The 12026-nt window shown below is 41.7% G+C and overlaps 25 non-coding genes and 6 pseudogenes across 25 annotated transcripts; all 31 read right to left on the bottom strand.

The window, feature by feature from the left end:
• Positions 1-82: 82 nt before the first annotated feature.
• On the bottom strand, positions 83-201 carry LOC114780626 (5S ribosomal RNA). Its single transcript, XR_003747275.1, has one exon. It is a non-coding gene; the product is annotated as a 5S ribosomal RNA (ribosomal RNA).
• Positions 202-345: 144 nt separating this feature from the next.
• On the bottom strand, positions 346-465 carry LOC114780622 (5S ribosomal RNA). The gene has a single exon (XR_003747273.1). It is a non-coding gene; the product is annotated as a 5S ribosomal RNA (ribosomal RNA).
• A 143-nt stretch (positions 466-608) lies between these two features.
• Positions 609-727, bottom strand: LOC114780609 (5S ribosomal RNA). Its single transcript, XR_003747260.1, has one exon. It is a non-coding gene; the product is annotated as a 5S ribosomal RNA (ribosomal RNA).
• Positions 728-871: 144 nt separating this feature from the next.
• Positions 872-993, bottom strand: LOC114780585 (uncharacterized; annotated as a pseudogene).
• Positions 994-1136: 143 nt separating this feature from the next.
• LOC114780643 (5S ribosomal RNA) lies at positions 1137-1255 on the bottom strand. The gene has a single exon (XR_003747291.1). It is a non-coding gene; the product is annotated as a 5S ribosomal RNA (ribosomal RNA).
• A 144-nt stretch (positions 1256-1399) lies between these two features.
• LOC114780607 (5S ribosomal RNA) lies at positions 1400-1518 on the bottom strand. Its single transcript, XR_003747259.1, has one exon. It is a non-coding gene; the product is annotated as a 5S ribosomal RNA (ribosomal RNA).
• A 144-nt stretch (positions 1519-1662) lies between these two features.
• On the bottom strand, positions 1663-1781 carry LOC114780599 (5S ribosomal RNA). Its single transcript, XR_003747251.1, has one exon. It is a non-coding gene; the product is annotated as a 5S ribosomal RNA (ribosomal RNA).
• Positions 1782-1925: 144 nt separating this feature from the next.
• Positions 1926-2044, bottom strand: LOC114780596 (5S ribosomal RNA). Its single transcript, XR_003747248.1, has one exon. It is a non-coding gene; the product is annotated as a 5S ribosomal RNA (ribosomal RNA).
• Positions 2045-2188: 144 nt separating this feature from the next.
• On the bottom strand, positions 2189-2307 carry LOC114780595 (5S ribosomal RNA). Its single transcript, XR_003747247.1, has one exon. It is a non-coding gene; the product is annotated as a 5S ribosomal RNA (ribosomal RNA).
• A 144-nt stretch (positions 2308-2451) lies between these two features.
• LOC114780594 (5S ribosomal RNA) lies at positions 2452-2570 on the bottom strand. The gene has a single exon (XR_003747246.1). It is a non-coding gene; the product is annotated as a 5S ribosomal RNA (ribosomal RNA).
• A 144-nt stretch (positions 2571-2714) lies between these two features.
• On the bottom strand, positions 2715-2833 carry LOC114780584 (5S ribosomal RNA). The gene has a single exon (XR_003747245.1). It is a non-coding gene; the product is annotated as a 5S ribosomal RNA (ribosomal RNA).
• Positions 2834-2977: 144 nt separating this feature from the next.
• LOC114780618 (5S ribosomal RNA) lies at positions 2978-3097 on the bottom strand. The gene has a single exon (XR_003747269.1). It is a non-coding gene; the product is annotated as a 5S ribosomal RNA (ribosomal RNA).
• Positions 3098-3240: 143 nt separating this feature from the next.
• Positions 3241-3360, bottom strand: LOC114780576 (uncharacterized; annotated as a pseudogene).
• A 144-nt stretch (positions 3361-3504) lies between these two features.
• LOC114780580 (uncharacterized) lies at positions 3505-3622 on the bottom strand (annotated as a pseudogene).
• Positions 3623-3766: 144 nt separating this feature from the next.
• LOC114780606 (5S ribosomal RNA) lies at positions 3767-3885 on the bottom strand. The gene has a single exon (XR_003747258.1). It is a non-coding gene; the product is annotated as a 5S ribosomal RNA (ribosomal RNA).
• Positions 3886-4030: 145 nt separating this feature from the next.
• On the bottom strand, positions 4031-4150 carry LOC114780568 (uncharacterized; annotated as a pseudogene).
• Positions 4151-4294: 144 nt separating this feature from the next.
• On the bottom strand, positions 4295-4415 carry LOC114780569 (uncharacterized; annotated as a pseudogene).
• Positions 4416-4559: 144 nt separating this feature from the next.
• Positions 4560-4678, bottom strand: LOC114780605 (5S ribosomal RNA). Its single transcript, XR_003747257.1, has one exon. It is a non-coding gene; the product is annotated as a 5S ribosomal RNA (ribosomal RNA).
• Positions 4679-4822: 144 nt separating this feature from the next.
• On the bottom strand, positions 4823-4941 carry LOC114780640 (5S ribosomal RNA). Its single transcript, XR_003747289.1, has one exon. It is a non-coding gene; the product is annotated as a 5S ribosomal RNA (ribosomal RNA).
• Positions 4942-5085: 144 nt separating this feature from the next.
• Positions 5086-5204, bottom strand: LOC114780621 (5S ribosomal RNA). Its single transcript, XR_003747272.1, has one exon. It is a non-coding gene; the product is annotated as a 5S ribosomal RNA (ribosomal RNA).
• A 143-nt stretch (positions 5205-5347) lies between these two features.
• LOC114780602 (5S ribosomal RNA) lies at positions 5348-5466 on the bottom strand. The gene has a single exon (XR_003747254.1). It is a non-coding gene; the product is annotated as a 5S ribosomal RNA (ribosomal RNA).
• Positions 5467-5610: 144 nt separating this feature from the next.
• LOC114780613 (5S ribosomal RNA) lies at positions 5611-5729 on the bottom strand. The gene has a single exon (XR_003747264.1). It is a non-coding gene; the product is annotated as a 5S ribosomal RNA (ribosomal RNA).
• Positions 5730-5872: 143 nt separating this feature from the next.
• Positions 5873-5991, bottom strand: LOC114780617 (5S ribosomal RNA). Its single transcript, XR_003747268.1, has one exon. It is a non-coding gene; the product is annotated as a 5S ribosomal RNA (ribosomal RNA).
• Positions 5992-6135: 144 nt separating this feature from the next.
• LOC114780586 (uncharacterized) lies at positions 6136-6254 on the bottom strand (annotated as a pseudogene).
• Positions 6255-6398: 144 nt separating this feature from the next.
• Positions 6399-6518, bottom strand: LOC114780637 (5S ribosomal RNA). The gene has a single exon (XR_003747286.1). It is a non-coding gene; the product is annotated as a 5S ribosomal RNA (ribosomal RNA).
• A 144-nt stretch (positions 6519-6662) lies between these two features.
• On the bottom strand, positions 6663-6781 carry LOC114780628 (5S ribosomal RNA). The gene has a single exon (XR_003747277.1). It is a non-coding gene; the product is annotated as a 5S ribosomal RNA (ribosomal RNA).
• Positions 6782-6926: 145 nt separating this feature from the next.
• LOC114780567 (5S ribosomal RNA) lies at positions 6927-7045 on the bottom strand. Its single transcript, XR_003747243.1, has one exon. It is a non-coding gene; the product is annotated as a 5S ribosomal RNA (ribosomal RNA).
• Positions 7046-7190: 145 nt separating this feature from the next.
• Positions 7191-7309, bottom strand: LOC114780598 (5S ribosomal RNA). The gene has a single exon (XR_003747250.1). It is a non-coding gene; the product is annotated as a 5S ribosomal RNA (ribosomal RNA).
• A 145-nt stretch (positions 7310-7454) lies between these two features.
• LOC114780620 (5S ribosomal RNA) lies at positions 7455-7573 on the bottom strand. The gene has a single exon (XR_003747271.1). It is a non-coding gene; the product is annotated as a 5S ribosomal RNA (ribosomal RNA).
• A 143-nt stretch (positions 7574-7716) lies between these two features.
• Positions 7717-7835, bottom strand: LOC114780642 (5S ribosomal RNA). The gene has a single exon (XR_003747290.1). It is a non-coding gene; the product is annotated as a 5S ribosomal RNA (ribosomal RNA).
• A 144-nt stretch (positions 7836-7979) lies between these two features.
• On the bottom strand, positions 7980-8098 carry LOC114780616 (5S ribosomal RNA). Its single transcript, XR_003747267.1, has one exon. It is a non-coding gene; the product is annotated as a 5S ribosomal RNA (ribosomal RNA).
• Positions 8099-12026: the final 3928 nt, after the last annotated feature.

Genomic DNA, 12026 nt, shown 5'->3' with positions numbered 1-12026 from the left:
GTGAAAATACCTCTTACTTACTTAGTAAAAACTACAAAGCGATGCAAAAAAACTTCATTTTAAAAAGTTTTTCAACAGTTAAAGCTCACAGCACCTGGTATTCCCAGGAGGTCTCCCATCCAAGTACTAACCAGGCCCAAGCCTTCTTAGCTTCCGAGATCAGACGAGACCAGGCATTCTTGGGCTGGTATGGCCGTAAGCAATTTCTGCTTGAAAATCTTGGACTTTAAACAACCTAGGCTTGAAAACATATCACAGAGTGAAAATACCTCTTAAATTACTTTAGATAAAAACTAAAAAAGCGATGCAAAAAAACTTCATTTTAAAAAGTTTTTCAACAGTTAAAGCTTACAGCACCTGGTATTCCCAGGAAGGTCTCCCATCCAAGTACTAACCAGGCCCAAGCCTTCTTAGCTTCCGAGATCAGACGAGACCGGGCGTTCTTGGGCTGGTATGGCTGTAAGCAATCTCTGCTTGAAAATCTTGGACTTTAAACAACCTAGGCTTGAAAACATATCACAGAGTGAAAATACCTCTTAACTTACTTTAGATAAAAACTAACAAAGCGATGCAAAAAAACTCATTTTAAAAAGTTTTTCAACAGTTAAAGCTTACAGCACCTGGTATTCCCAGGAGGTCTCCCATGCAAGTACTAACCAGGCCCAAGCCTTCTTAGCTTCCGAGATCAGACGAGACCGGGCGTTCTTGGGCTGGTATGGCCGTAAGCAATCTCTGCTTGAAAATCTTGGACTTTAAACAACCTAGGCTTGAAAACATCTCACAGAGTGAAAATACCTCTTAACTTACTTTAGATAAAAACTAACAAAGCGATGCAAAAAAACTTCATTTTAAAAAGTTTTTCAACAGCTAAAGCTTACAGCACCTGGTATTCCCGAGGAGGTTCTCCCATCCAAGTACTAACCAGGCCCAAGCCTTCTTAGCTTCCGAGATCAGACGAGGACCGGGCGTTCTTGGGCTGGTATGGCCGTAAGCAATCTCTGATTGAAAATCTTGGACTTTAAACAACCTAGGCTTAAAACATATCACAGAGTGAAAATACCTCTTAACTTACTTTAGATAAAAACTAACAAAGCGATGCAAAAAAACTTCATTTTAAAAAGTTTTTCAACAGTTAAAGCTTACAGCACCTGGTATTCCCAAGAGGTCTCCCATCCAAGTACTAACCAGGCCCAAGCCTTCTTAGCTTCCTAGATCAGACGAAACCGGGCGTTCTTGGGCTGGTATGGCTGTAAGCAATCTCTGCTTGAAAATCTTGGACTTTAAACAACCTAGGCTTGAAAACATATCACAGAGTGAAAATACCTCTTAACTTACTTTAGATAAAAACTAACAAAGCGATGCAAAAAAACTTCTTTTTAAAATGTTTTTCAACAGTTAAAGCTTACAGCACCTGGTATTCCCAGGAGGTCTCCCATGCAAGTACTAACCAGGCCCAAGCCTTCTTAGCTTCCGAGATCAGACGAGACCGGGCGTTCTTGGGCTGGTATGGCCGTAAGCAATCTCTGCTTGAAAATCTTGGACTTTAAACAACCTAGGCTTGAAAACATCTCACAGAGTGAAAATACCTCATAACTTACTTTAGATAAAAACTAACAAAGCGATGCAAAAAAACTTCATTTTAAAAAGTTTTTCAACAGTTAAAGCTTACAGCACCTGGTATTCCCAGGAGGTCTCCCATCCAAGTACTAACCAGGCCCAAGCCTTCTTAGCTTCCGAGATCAGACGAGACCAGGCGTTCTTGGGCTGGTATGGCCGTAAGCAATCTCTGCTTGAAAATCTTGGACTTTAAACAACCTAGGCTTGAAAACATATCACAGAGTGAAAATACCTCTTAACTTACTTTAGATAAAAACTAACAAAGCGATGCAAAAAAACTTCATTTTAAAAAGTTTTTCAACAGTTAAAGCTTACAGCACCTGGTATTCCCAGGAGGTCTCCCATCCAAGTACTAACCAGGCCCAAGCCTTCTTAGCTTCCGAGATCAGACGAGACCGGGCGTTCTTGGGCTGGTATGGCCGTAAGCAATCTCTGCTTGAAAATCTTGGACTTTAAACAACCTAGGCTTGAAAACATATCACAGAGTGAAAATACCTCTTAACTTACTTTAGATAAAAACTAACAAAGCGATGCAAAAAAACTTCATTTTAAAAAGTTTTTCAACAGTTAAAGCTTACAGCACCTGGTATTCCCAGGAGGTCTCCCATCCAAGTACTAACCAGGCCCAAGCCTTCTTAGCTTCCGAGATCAGACGAGACCGGGCGTTCTTGGGCTGGTATGGCCGTAAGCAATCTCTGCTTGAAAATCTTGGACTTTAAACAACCTAGGCTTGAAAACATATCACAGAGTGAAAATACCTCTTAACTTACTTTAGATAAAAACTAACAAAGCGATGCAAAAAAACTTCATTTTAAAAAGTTTTTCAACAGTTAAAGCTTACAGCACCTGGTATTCCCAGGAGGTCTCCCATCCAAGTACTAACCAGGCCCAAGCCTTCTTAGCTTCCGAGATCAGACGAGACCGGGCGTTCTTGGGCTGGTATGGCCGTAAGCAATCTCTGCTTGAAAATCTTGGACTTTAAACAACCTAGGCTTGAAAACATATCACAGAGTGAAAATACCTCTTAACTTACTTTAGATAAAAACTAACAAAGCGATGCAAAAAAACTTCATTTTAAAAAGTTTTTCAACAGTTAAAGCTTACAGCACCTGGTATTCCCAGGAGGTCTCCCATCCAAGTACTAACCAGGCCCAAGCCTTCTTAGCTTCCGAGATCAGACGAGACCGGGCGTTCTTGGGCTGGTATGGCCGTAAGCAATCTCTGCTTGAAAATCTTGGACTTTAAACAACCTAGGCTTGAAAACATCTCACAGAGTGAAAATACCTCTTAACTTACTTTAGATAAAAACTAACAAAGCGATGCAAAAAAACTTCATTTTAAAAAGTTTTTCAACAGTTAAAGCTTACAGCACCTGGTATTCCCAGGAGGTCTCCCATCCAAGTACTAACCAGGCCCAAGCCTTCTTAGCTTCCGAGATCAGACGAGGACCGGGCGTTCTTGGGCTGGTATGGCCGTAAGCAATCTCTGCTTGAAAATCTTGGACTTTAAACAACCTAGGCTTGAAAAAATATCACAGAGTGAAAATACCTCTTAACTTACTTTAGATAAAAACTAACAAAGCGATGCAAAAAAACTTCATTTTAAAATGTTTTTCAACAGTTAAAGCTACAGCACCTGGTATTCCCAGGAGGTCTCCCATCCAAGTACTAACCAGGCCCAAGCCTTCTTAGCTTCCGAGATCAGACGAGACCAGGGCGTTCTTGGGCTGGTATGGCCGTAAGCAATCTCTGCTTGAAAATCTTGGACTTTAAACAACCTAGGCTTGAAAACATATCACAGAGTGAAAATACCTCTTAACTTACTTTAGATAAAAACTAACAAAGCGATGCAAAAAAACTTCATTTTAAAAAGTTTTTCAACAGTTAAAGCTTACAGCACCTGGTATTCCCAAAGGTCTCCCATCCAAGTACTAACCAGGCCCAAGCCTTCTTAGCTTCCTAGATCAGACGAAACCGGGCGTTCTTGGGCTGGTATGGCTGTAAGCAATCTCTGCTTGAAAATCTTGGACTTTAAACAACCTAGGCTTGAAAACATATCACAGAGTGAAAATACCTCTTAACTTACTTTAGATAAAAACTAACAAAGCGATGCAAAAAAACTTCTTTTTAAAATGTTTTTCAACAGTTAAAGCTTACAGCACCTGGTATTCCCAGGAGGTCTCCCATGCAAGTACTAACCAGGCCCAAGCCTTCTTAGCTTCCGAGATCAGACGAGACCGGGCGTTCTTGGGCTGGTATGGCCGTAAGCAATCTCTGCTTGAAAATCTTGGACTTTAAACAACCTAGGCTTGAAAACATCTCACAGAGTGAAAATACCTCTTAACTTACTTTAGATAAAAACTAACAAAGCGATGCAAAAAAACTTCATTTTAAAAAGTTTTTCAACAGCTTAAAGCTTACAGCACCTGGTATTCCCGAGGAGGTCTCCCATCCAAGTACTAACCAGGCCCAAGCCTTCTTAGCTTCCGAGATCAGACGAGGCCGGGCGTTCTTGGGCTGGTATGGCCGTAAGCAATCTCTGATTGAAAATCTTGGACTTTAAACAACCTAGGCTTAAAAACATATCACAGAGTGAAAATACCTCTTAACTTACTTTAGATAAAAACTAACAAAGCGATGCAAAAAAACTTCATTTTAAAAAGTTTTTCAACAGTTAAAGCTTACAGCACCTGGTATTCCCAGGAAGGTCTCCCATCCAAGTACTAACCAGGCCCAAGCCTTCTTAGCTTCCGAGATCAGACGAGACCGGGCGTTCTTGGGCTGGTATGGCCTGTAAGCAATCTCTGCTTGAAAATCTTGGACTTTAAACAACCTAGGCTTGAAAACATATCACAGAGTGAAAATACCTCTTAACTTACTTTAGATAAAAACTAACAAAGCGATGCAAAAAAACTTCTTTTAAAAATGTTTTTCAACAGTTAAAGCTTACAGCACCTGGTATTCCCAGGAGGTCTCCCATGCAAGTACTAACCAGGCCCAAGCCTTCTTAGCTTCCGAGATCAGACGAGACCGGGCGTTCTTGGGCTGGTATGGCCGTAAGCAATCTCTGCTTGAAAATCTTGGACTTTAAACAACCTAGGCTTGAAAACATCTCACAGAGTGAAAATACCTCATAACTTACTTTAGATAAAAACTAACAAAGCGATGCAAAAAAACTTCATTTTAAAAAGTTTTTCAACAGCTAAAGCTTACAGCACCTGGTATTCCGAGGAGGTTTCCCATCCAAGTACTAACCAGGCCCAAGCCTTCTTAGCTTCCGAGATCAGACGAGGCCGGGCGTTCTTGGGCTGGTATGGCCGTAAGCAATCTCTGATTGAAAATCTTGGACTTTAAACAACCTAGGCTTAAAAACATATCACAGAGTGAAAATACCTCTTAACTTACTTTAGATAAAAACTAACAAAGCGATGCAAAAAAACTTCATTTTAAAATGTTTTTCAACAGTTAAAGCTCACAGCACCTGGTATTCCCAGGAGGTCTCCCATCCAAGTACTAACCAGGCCCAAGCCTTCTTAGCTTCCGAGATCAGACGAGACCAGGCGTTCTTGGGCTGGTATGGCCATAAGCAATTTCTGCTTGAAAATCTTGGACTTTAAACAACCTAGGCTTGAAAACATATCACAGAGTGAAAATACCTCTTAACTTACTTTAGATAAAACTAACAAAGCGATGCAAAAAAACTTCATTTTAAAAAGTTTTTCAACAGTTAAAGCTTACAGCACCTGGTATTCCCAAGAGGTCTCCCATCCAAGTACTAACCAGGCCCAAGCCTTCTTAGCTTCCGAGATCAGACGAGATCGGGCGTTCTTGGGCTGGTATGGCCGTAAGCAATCTCAGCTTGAAAATCTTGGACTTTAAACAACCTAGGCTTGAAAACATATCACAGAGTGAAAATACCTCTTAACTTACTTTAGATAAAAACTAACAAAGCGATGCAAAAAAACTTCATTTTAAAAAGTTTTTCAACAGTTAAAGCTTACAGCACCTGGTATTCCCAGGAGGTCTCCCATCCAAGTATTAACCAGGCCCAAGCCTTCTTAGCTTCCGAGATCAGACGAGACCGGGCGTTCTTGGGCTGGTATGGCCGTAAGCAATCTCTACTTGAAAATCTTGGACTTTAAACAACCTAGGCTTGAAAACATATCACAGAGTGAAAATACATCTTAACTTACTTTAGATAAAAACTAACAAAGCGATGCAAAAAAACTTCATTTTAAAAGTTTTTCAACAGTTAAAGCTTACAGCACCTGGTACTCCCAGGAGGTCTCCCATCCAAGTACTAACCAGGCCCAAGCCTTCTTAGCTTCCGAGATCAGACGAGACCGGGTGTTCTTGGGTTGGTATGGCCGTAAGCAAGCTCTGCTTGAAAAGCTTGGACTTTAAACAACCTAGGCTTGAAAACATATCACAGAGTGAAAACACCTCTTGACTTACTTTAGATAAAAACTAACAAAGCGATGCAAAAAAACTTCATTTTAAAAAGTTTTTCAACAGTTAAAGCTTAAAGCACCTGGTATTCACACGAGGTCTCCCATCCAAGTATTAAACAGGCCCAAGCCTTCTTAGTTTCCGAGATCAGACGAGACCGGGCGTTCTTGGGCTGGTATGGCCGTAAGCAATCTCTGCTTGAAAATCTTGGACTTTAAACAACCTAGGCTTGAAAAAATATCACAGAGTGAAAATACCTCTTAACTTACTTTAGATAAAAGCTAACAAAGCGATGCAAAAAAACTTCATTTAAAAAAGTTTTTCAACAGTTAGAGCTTACAGCACCTGGAATTCCCAGGAAAGTCTCCCATCCAAGTACTAACCAGGCCCAAGCCTTCTTAGCTTCCGAGATCAGACGAGACCGGGCGTTCTTGGGCTGGTATGGCCGTAAGCAATCTCTGCTTGAAAATCTTGGACTTTAAACAACCTAGGCTTGAAAACATATCACAGAGTGAAAACTACCTCTTACTTACTTTAGATAAAAACTAACAAAGCGATGCAAAAAAACTTCATTTTAAAAAGTTTTTCAACAGTTAAAGCTTAAAGCACCTGGTATTCCCAGGAGGTCTCCCATCCAAGTACTAAACAGGCCCAAGCCTTCTTAGCTTCCGAGATCAGACGAGACCGGGCGTTCTTGGGCTGGTATGGCCGTAAGCAATCTCTGCTTGAAAATCTTGGACTTTAAACAACCTAGGCTTTGAAAACATATCACAGATAGAAAATACCTCTTAACTTACTTTAGATAAAAACTAACAAGCGATGCAAAAAAACTTCATTTTAAAAAGTTTTTTCAACAGTTAAAGCTTACAGCACCTGGTATTCCCAGGAGGTCTCCCATCCAAGTACTAACCAGGCCCAAGCCTTCTTAGCTTCCGAGATCAGACGAGATCGGGCGTTCTTGGGCTGGTATGGCCGTAAGCAATCTCATGCTTGAAAATCTTGGACTTTAAACAACCTAGGCTTGAAAACATATCACAGAGTGAAAATACCTCTTAACTTACTTTAGATAAAAACTAACAAAGCGATGCAAAAAAACTTCATTTTAAAAAGTTTTTCAACAGTTAAAGCTTACAGCACCTGGTATTCCCAGGAGGTCTCCCATCCAAGTACTAAACAGGCCCAAGCCTTCTTAGCTTCCGAGATCAGACGAGACCGGGCGTTCTTGGGCTGGTATGGCCGTAAGCAATCTCTGCTTGAAAATCTTGGACTTTAAACAACCTAGGCATTGAAAACATATCACAGAGTGAAAATACCTCTTAACTTACTTTAGATAAAAACTAACAAAGCGATGCAAAAAAACTTCATTTTAAAAAGTTTTTCAACAGTTAAAGCTTACAGCACCTGGTATTCCCAGGAGGTCTCCCATCCAAGTACTAACCAGGCCCAAGCCTTCTTAGCTTCCGAGATCAGACGAGACCGGGCTTTCTTGAGCTGGTATGGCCGTAAGCAATCTCTGCTTAAAATCTTGGACTTTAAACAACCTAGGCTTGAAAACATATCACAGAGTGAAAAAACCTCTTGACTTACTTTAGATAAAAACTAACAAAGCGTTGCAAAAAAACTTCATTTTAAAAAGTTTTTCAACAGTTAAAGCTTACAGCACCTGGTATTCCCAGGAGCTCTCCCATCCAAGTATTAACCAGGCCCAAGCCTTCTTAGCTTCCGAGATCAGACGAGACCGGGCGTTCTTGGGCTGGTATGGCCGTAAGCAATCTCTACATGAAAATCTTGGACTTTAAACAACCTAGGCTTGAAAACATATCACAGAGTGAAAATACATCTTAACTTACTTTAGATAAAAACTAACAAAGCGATGCAAAAAAACTTCATTTTAAAAAGTTTTTCAACAGTTAAAGCTTACAGCACCTGGTACTCCCAGGAGGTCTCCCATCCAAGTACTAACCAGGCCCAAGCCTTCTTAGCTTCCGAGATCAGACGAGACCGGGTGTTCTTGGGTTGGTATGGCCGTAAGCAAGCTCTGCTTGAAAAGCTTGGACTTTAAACAACCTAGGCTTGAAAACATATCACAGAGTGAAAACACCTCTTGACTTACTGTTGGAAAAATGTATATATGTTATCATGTAATTACTTCTTTTATTCATATCCTTTAAGCACGAATATGTATTAATCCTTGGAATATTACTGACAACTCTTAATCATTAACAAACCTCAAAGCAAAGGTTTTAAGTTTGCAGGACTGCATGACCGCGACCTGAGGACCAACAACAAGCAGACCATGATGAACCAGAGTCCAATCACCTGAAGAATCTACAGACGAAGATGAACATGTCACCATGTCACCATGACTCGACCAAAGATCAATGCATAAGACTACGTGTAATACACAATTATTAACTAATATGGTGTGATTTTATGTGAACCCTAATGAACCTACCAAATAAAAGAAGGAGATGCGATGAAGGACGCCAGAGCTTTTGGAGGCCTGTTGTAAGGCGTGACTTCCATTCGCTCTCCTTGCAAGTAAAACGGACTCAAATGCTTTGTGTCTTTCTTCTCTTTGTTTAGTAAATGTTATACTGACAGATAAACCTAACATTTAATTGGTCCTTCGAGCCGGATCCCAAGATACCGAAAGATCACCAGCAGACGGAGCGGAAAATCACCAGGAAAACCGTGGCCACGGTCAGAAAGACCCTTTTTGGGACTGGGAGAAACCGACTGTCGGCTGGGATCCGTAGGTTGAACGGGATCCTGAAATTGAGAGAAGACACGGGGTAAGTTGACTCTTATTTAAAATGGTATGAATGATTTGGTAACAAGAGGTTACATAATAAGAAGTTACAAGAGGTAACTGGGGTAACAAGAGGTTACTTAAGCAAAACCCTGGGTATTCTAGACTCTGGCAGGTAAAAGGGCAGTTTTTAAGTTCCGTGGGGAGGTGCAGACTCCTCTGCCGGGTGGGCAGTTAAATTCTGTGGGGAAGCGGACTCCTCTGCTTGTAAAAAGAACGTTCAATAATACTCATACAGGTGTATGAGCGTGCGCGCAGGTGTGAATGTGTGAATGAGAGGGAGTGAAAGTCACTTGATTGACACTCCATATAAAACTCACAGGGGGCAAACAGTGGCCTCTCGTGGAAGCAAACGCAAGGTTTTCCCACCCCAAAGCATTTGGGGTCGAAGTGGAAAACACCACGAGAGGAATTTTTATACACTGTCCTGTGATCAGTTACCAGTGTCTTAGGTTACCCTAGGTACGAGCACACTGGTCGAAATTTTACTTAAAAATGGGTAAGGGGTCCAGTAAACCTGAACCAAAAGAGAAACTAAAATGTAAGGACTGGAAGTATGTAGAGCAAGTAAATAAGGCTTACGTCGAACCGTTAAATAAATGGATAACGAAATATAAATTCGACGGGCAACTGAGGGTAAAAAATTTAATAGAGTTACTGGGAGCCATTAAACTGGGATGTAAGAATAAGGAAAAGCAAATGAAGAAAGAAGGGGTTGAAGCTTTAATGCATTGGATTAAAATAGCTGGGAAAAGAGAAGAGGGAGAGAGAAAAGGCAGGCAGGCTGGAGCAAAGAGCAAGGAGGAGGGGGGACTCACTGTTGAAAAAACTGATAACACCATTCTGTTTCATCGCACGGAGGACGATGAGTCAGTAATCAGAGGGAGCCGTAAGGGAGGGGTGAGCGAAGCTTATAAAGAAGGAGCAGAAGCAGAAGGGGCGATGAATTTGCCGCACCTTCCCTCTGCTCCTGCAATCCCACATATATATCCTAATTTAGACAAATTGGAAAATCCCCCTGCTTATGACCCTAACTGTAGCACTCCCACACCAAATACTAGATCTCGGGGGAAAGTACAAAATTGGTCTAAAAAATGGGGTGAAGTGTTTGACAATTCCTCCGAACCGCAAAAATTGGCAGTAACTGAAGCAAATCAATATCCCCTTATAGAGGTGGCCAACCCTAATGTGGACTCAGGTGAACAGTCTACAACCCTCTTGGTATATCGGACCTGGACGCAGGACGATATAAAAAGAGTGGTGGAGGGCGTCACTTCCTATAAGGAGGATATGCAAAAATTCGAAGAAGATATGGAAGGAATAAGACATTCTTATCACTTAAATGGGAGAGAGGTACAGCAGATATATATGCAAGCAATGGGACACGATTGGCACCATGTAAAAGGTAACTGGTCTCCTTTAAGGGTTACAGGAGACCTTCTAAAACACGATGACACAGAATTGAGAAATAAAACAAATGACTTATTGGGAAGAATACGGGAAAGGTACAGAAAGAGAGCAAATTACACTGAAATTGGGAGAGTTAAACAAGAGGAGAATGAGAAGTTTGAGGATTATAAACTAAGAATGGAAGCTGTTTTTAAACTGCATAGCGGTCTTAGAGATGACGGGGCTGATGGGGGGGTGTACCATCAGCAATTAAAAAATGCTTTGCATAATGGATCAAAAGACTGTGTGCGCAGTTGGGTAGATAAACATATGATAGGAATGGCCACTAGGAGCTTGGATGAGTACATTGATCACGCCGTTCACATCGACAAATTAATAAGAACTAAAAAAATAAAAGATAAACTTACAAAGAAACTGGACACCTTTTGGGGAAGTATCGGGACTGACGCGGAAACATTTTACCAGGACAGCCGAGGTAGAGGGAGACAGAGAGGACACTTCCAAAAGGGCAGAGTAGGAAGGAGAGGAGGTATCCAGGGACGAGGGTGGACACCACGTAACCAATGGGGAGCAGGCTGCTGGTCTTGCGGGAAGCCTGGGCATATTGCCAAAGACTGTCGTTCAGGGCCAAAAGATAACACAGCATGACTGGAACAGAAACTGCATGGTCCAAAGTCCACAGAGGATGAAACTCATGTGGATTTAAATTTGGAAGAAATTTTTTCTTTAAATCAAGAAAGACTAGAAATAGTCTTAATGGTAAATGGGAAAGAAATCACATTCCTCTGTGACTCTGGAGCATGCAGAACTACATGTAAGGAACACATACCCTATAGTGAACTAAGTGATGAGGTAGTAATTGTACGATCAGCTAATGGGGGTAAAACTGTAGTCACTGTTTCTAAACCAGTTTGGGTAAGAGATCCTAAAGGTATATCATGCAAAATGTCCATCCTTTTTATGCCAGAATGTCCTGTTAATTTGTTGGGAAGAGATGGCTTACTCAATCTAGGTTTGGCGCTCGTCTCCACTCCTGGGGGGAGACTGGTCATCAAACGCAGAGCCGAGCTACAACGAGGTGACCTTTTCCCCCTAGAGGGAAGACGCGTTCCAAATTTTTACTACACACTCGACATATCTGACCAAGAACCTCATAAGGTGGGAACTGAATTGCTAAAGGTAGGAGGACAAGTGGGACACTGTCAACCTATCATGACAGGTGTGGAACCCATGCCCTCTGATGAACTACACGTCACCATGTGGTACAAAAACACTCCTGGGCCTGATCCAACATATGAAAAGAAACTGTCACAACTCACCCCAACAACCATAACAATTTCTTGCGTTTACTCGGACGGGCAAGGTAACGTGGTGGCAGAGGTCACCTTACCCACCCCACTCAGAGCCATGCTCCGGGGATGGTACCCACCTCACATCTCATTGTATAAAAACAAGGAGAGGGGTTGGAAGTCGTTGGGTAACATAGTTCAAGAGGGTGACAGTGCAACGGATTGGACAGACATGGGCGACCAATTGGAACATAGCGCTCACACAGGCTTGACTAGGAAATGGCTGTATTGGACAATACAGACCAAGGCTGGAGTACGTATAGACTCCGGACACCAGTGACATCTTCTACTAACTGAAGAAGATGAATCACAACTAGCTCAAGTACCTCAATCATTGTGGTCACAAGGACCGTCTGATGTTGGACTGATAAAAGGAATATTGCCAGTACA

Source organism: Denticeps clupeoides, unplaced genomic scaffold (assembly GCF_900700375.1).
Source record: "Denticeps clupeoides unplaced genomic scaffold, fDenClu1.1, whole genome shotgun sequence".
Taxonomy (NCBI): Eukaryota; Metazoa; Chordata; class Actinopteri; order Clupeiformes; family Denticipitidae; genus Denticeps; species Denticeps clupeoides.
The sequence above is the reverse complement of the archived record's forward strand: the minus strand, read 5'-3'. Positions and strand labels throughout refer to the sequence as shown.